Here is a 5,317-nt window from a genome sequence, read left to right as displayed (position 1 = left end):
TCGTTACTAGTCATGATGTGAAGACTCCTTTCCGCAACCGATATGGTGACCCACTATTGCAAAGGGGGGGACCAGGTGACCTACATCCGCCACCGGAGTGCACAAGGATAGTGCGCTCGGAACGTCCAACAATGTGGGCCTGAGGGGGCGTCACCTGTTGCCTCGACCATGATTGAACCAGACTTGACAGATCTTGCTACTATCGCCACCGTACGCCTTGTTGCGGCTACTGAGCTCGCAGCTAGGGTTAGCCTTCGAATCCAGACACCGGGTGACCTGATTGCACCTGAGAGACCAACCACTGATACTGATACCGCATCAGCCGGAGATCAGGGACCGAAGCCGCCACGGTCAGGAGATGTCCACTACCGGCTGATGTCTTGCAATATACTATGAAGCCCTAATGCTCGACAAGGATGTAAATAGTTAACTGTTTGTCTTTCTATGTGTCTTTCTGCTGCTACAACCCATATGGGGTTAGTCGGTGAGTCCTCCTAGGAGCCATACCGAGATGGCTCAGTGATCCTGAACAGAGGGAAAGTTGATAAGTTCTATACTGTGTATAGTAGCAGAAAGGCAGTAGGCCCGGGCAGAAAGCGGCAGTCCTGCAACAGAGCGAGAGGCAGTAGGCCTGGGGCAGATAGACAGGCGGTCCTGCAGATGTAAGGATGGAAAGTGAAGAAAAAGTTGATTAGCCTTATAGTGTTTTATAAGAAGGTCTTTAGTGGATTCAGTGTGTACATCCTTAAAGGCAACGTTAAATTATTGTTCAAAAATTTGCACTTAGTAGAATATCCGGTTGGGAAAGAAAAGTTATTTATAGTATGCTATTTAAAGTATTTAACCATGTTTGTAATGTTCAAGTGTCCTCACCTCCCATAAAGGGAAGCTCTGTTCAAATTTGCTTATTGTTATTGCATTTCAAAATTGTATGTCTTTTTGCTGACATGTATTGTTGTTTTCTTCCCAGTCCAGGAGTACTGGATTTAACCGGGGGGAAGTGTAGCGCCCCAGAGTCCTGGTCGTTGCAGTACTGATGCTCCGCCGCTAAGGGGGGCTATGGTATGTCCGATGGCACTGAAGGAGTTCACCTGACCAGGTATCACAGACACCAATACACTTCACGGTCTGGCCTCCAGGGGGAGCTAAGGGTGCTATGTATTAGGCCACTCCTCACAATCTGGTAAAACTGGAGGTTGGATAGGAAGTTAGTCAGAAAGCTGACTGGGTTGGAACCAGGCAACATCCTGTGGCAGAGGGTGTTGCAGGGGAAGATTCAGGGGGGTCCCTGACAGGGGTGGGATCCTGACAGAGGCCTAGGGAACAGAAAGAACGTTACGGGACCGTGCCTGCACTCCGTTGCGGCGGTACCCCAAGAAAGGACAAGAAGCGAGGTTTATTGTGCTGAGTGAGAAACGAGATCAACGCAACAAGGAGAAACACCAGTAGGAGTCGTGCTGTAAGTCGAGGCAACATCCTACTGAGGCGTGCAGCCGGTGGCCAGAACACCGAGGAAGTATTGAGCTCCAGGCCTTACTTCAAACCTACGGCAGGACAGTCAGTTATAGGCGGGCTGTCTCACTCAAATCACCTAAGAAGACATAGGGGGCAACATTTGGAGAGGGGCGACTCTAGGGTCCCGGAAGACCCCCGAGCCTACCCGTCATACGGGTGCGTCCTAGCCATATCATCTGGGGGGACGAAGCAGAACATCATAATCGAGTTGTGAGGGAACTTCAGAAACAGACACAACAGTTGTGGGGACTATCCCGTAAGCACAGCAGGGGAGGACCACAACACACAAGCGCTAGAAGGTAGGCACAGATTTCCACCTGCAAAGGGAACCCTGGAGGTGCCATCGGACCGGCCGGACTTACGCAACCCGGTTAACCGTATTCCGGATTGAGGATCCTGAAGCCTTCAGTAAAGAGGTAAAGAGACTGCAACCTGGTGTCCTAGTTATTTACTGCGACCTGCACCGCACCATAACATCATCACCATCCACACCTTTCATTGGACGCCCCTCAGCAGGGTCACGGACCGGGTCTAGCCACCGTGACAACCCCAGAACAGAGACTCAGAGGCCCAGTACCAGGTACCCCTCGGCCCTGCGGCAGTGGGGGTGCTCCAGATACTCCTGCACAATACTCTCTATTTGTTCACTATGTGTAAAGGTACCGTCACACTCAGCGACGTTGCGGCGATATAGACAATGAGCCGACCTAAACTAGATCGCTGGAGCGTCACTGTTTAGGTCGCTGTAGAGACGTCAAACAAAGCAACTCCAGAACGATGCAGGAGCGATCCAGTGACGTAACGGCGACTCACTTCTCGTTCTCGCTGGTTGTTAGCTCCATGTCAAACAGCCGGAGTGTACCGACTGGCTAGAAGGAGACCCTGCAATGCCCCCTATGCTCGTTGCTGGCGTCGTTGCTTTTGATGTCAAACATGACGATACACGCCGACCTGGCGACGAAATAAAGTTCTGGACTTCTAGCTCCGACCAGCGATGGCACAGCGGGATCCAGATTGATGCTGCGTGTCAAACACAACAAGATCGCTATCCAGGACGCTGCAACGTCACGGATTGTTGTCGTTCTCTTTGCAAAGTTGCTGAGTGTGACGGTACCTTAAGACTTGGACTCTGTTGTGCTGGTGCAAGAGCTGGTCTAAAAAAACGTGTCAAAGGACTCAGAGAAATTGTTTCTTAAACTTACACCACTGCTGCTGCTGCTAATGTTTTGTCTAATTGATGTGCCGGAGGTGGGAAGTCTAGAGCTGGGATGCGAACTGTGTGCTTCACTGCTGTTTTGGAGAAAAGCTCTATTAAGTTTGTGTAAAAGCGTGTTTCGATACTCCACCATTCACGAGTCCCTTTCCAGAGCAGGAAGTATGTGGCAAATTTCGGTTTTATAATGTGGATTTAACAGAGTGGCAACCCAGCAGTCAGCAATATTCCTAATCATAACTATACGGGGATCATGCTGCAGACAGTGCAGCAAGAAGGCACTTATATGTGGGGCTCTACCACGAGGTTCAAATCCATGCTGTGTTGGTGGCTGGATAACAAAGAGGCTCATTTCCTCCATCCCCTCCCACCAACCATGAACAACAGAGAGGGGAGGATTATCCTCTTCATCTCAAAGTTGCTCGCACATCACCCCTTCCTCCTCCATTTGTTCCTCAGATCTTGCACCAACGATAACAGTTTATGTGTTATCACCAGCCCCCCTGGACGGCAGTAATCCAACCTCTCTTGGCACCCATCTGTGTGATGACAGTCTGGAATCTACAGACAATGTTATCCCTTCCACATCCTTCTCTGCTTCTGGGACCACCATCTCCTCCCACAGTCTATTCAAAGTCTGCTCCAGCACATAAATGACCAGAATAGTGATGAAGATGATGGCATTGTCAGAGCCATCCATATTAGTAGCCATTTCGGAACTGTGCAGAAGGGAGAAGAGTTCCTTTATCTGTGCCCACTGTGTAAACATGATATGCGCCACGTCCGTACTGCGTTTGCCAGGCTATAAAATATGATATACTGCATCAGGGCTTGTTGCTGCTGCCACAGTCGCTGCAACATATGCAGAGTGGAATTCCACTGTGTCGGCACATCTCATATCAACCTGTTAACTGGCATGGACAAAGACCTCTGTATCGATGTAAGTCGATGACCTGAGGGGTGCGAACGGCGGAAATGAGCATACAGCTTATGTGCTTTCTGGAGCAGCTCACCCAGGCTAGGATAGTGGCAGAGAAAAGCTATACCACCAGGTTGAGGACGTGAGCCATGCAAGGCACGTGTGTTAGATTGATTTGCCGAAGGGCTGCCACCAGGTTCGCACCGTTATCAGACATGGCTTTCCCTGGATGCAGGTTCAGCGGAGACAGCCATTCATCAAACTCATCCTGGAAAGCTTTCCATGGCTCTTCAGCTGTATGACTGCGATCTCTAAGGCATATCAATTTTAACACTACCTGATTGTGGTGAGCCCTGGTTGTGCTGTACGGAAGTGGTGGTGATTCGCTCAGCACTGTTGGAGCGCGTGTCTCTTTAAGGCAGAAGTTGAGGGCACAAGTGGGGGTCCTAGAGGAGATAGAGGAGGAGGCAGAAGCAGTGGACGAAGTGTTAAATGTAGAGGTTTGTCCTGCAAGCCTTGAGGATTCCAAGACTTGTGGAGCAGTGCCTTCCCCCAGAGTCACCCAGTGCCCAGTCAGCGAAATGTTACGCCCTTGGCCACGCTTACTAGTCCAAGTGTTTGTGGTGAAATGCACCCTGGCGGACACAGATTTAGTCAAGGAATGGGTGATGTTGTCTGTGACATGTTGGTGTAGCCCAGGTACAGCTTTCTTAGAAAAATAATGGCGCCTAGGCAATTGGTACTGGGGACTGTGACGGCGATCAGTTTTCAGAAAGCATCAAAAACCAGGCGGAAAGGCAGCATTTCCGTGGCCAACAGATTGGCTGAAACAGTGAGGTCCCAGGCTGGGATCGAATAGGGTAGCACGGTGTCTCAGTGGTTAGCACTGCAGCCTTGCAGCGCTGGAGAAAAGGGTACAAATCCCACCAAGGACAACATCTGCAAGGCGTTTGTATGTTCTTCCCGTGTTTGCATGGGTTTCCTTCCACATTCCAAAGACATACTTGATAGGGAATTTAGATTGTGAGCCCCATCGGGGACAGCGATGATGATAATGTGTGCAAACTGTAAAGCGCTGCGGAATATGTTAGCACTATATAAAAATAAAGATTATTATTATTATTACCGATGTACTCGACCCTAGGCCAGTGCCTAGCCATTGGCATTGCCAAAGCTGCTTGGATTGGCGCACTCGACGATCACATCTATCACGCCAATCGCAAGGCACAACAGTGGTGTTACAGTGCTGTGCCCTGCCAGTACCTGCCTGGATTGGTGCTGTAATAGCACTGATCCTAGGCCAGTGCCTAGGACAGGCCTAGAATGGCCTGCAGCTGCTGCTCACAGCTGTGAGCTCCGATCCAAGGCTGGTGACTAGCAACACCGGCGTCACCAGGGCCACCTCTGTTTGGTGGGATCAATGTGATCCCACCAATGGCAGGTCACAGTAGTGGTATGACTGCTCTGTGACAATTCTGTCACCTGTGTGTCAATCTCAAACAAAAAGGCAGCACACTGTAGCGCCATAACATGTAAATATGAAATATGAAAATTAAATTGCATTACTGCATTAGAAATATGAAAAATATGAAAAGTATAAAAAATATCAAAAATGAAATATGAAAATTTGAGAAGGTTTAGCGCATAAAATGGCCAATTCATGTGTACCT

This window comes from Ranitomeya variabilis, chromosome 1 (genome assembly GCF_051348905.1).
Source record: "Ranitomeya variabilis isolate aRanVar5 chromosome 1, aRanVar5.hap1, whole genome shotgun sequence".
Taxonomy (NCBI): Eukaryota; Metazoa; Chordata; class Amphibia; order Anura; family Dendrobatidae; genus Ranitomeya; species Ranitomeya variabilis.
The sequence above is the reverse complement of the archived record's forward strand: the minus strand, read 5'-3'. Positions refer to the sequence as shown.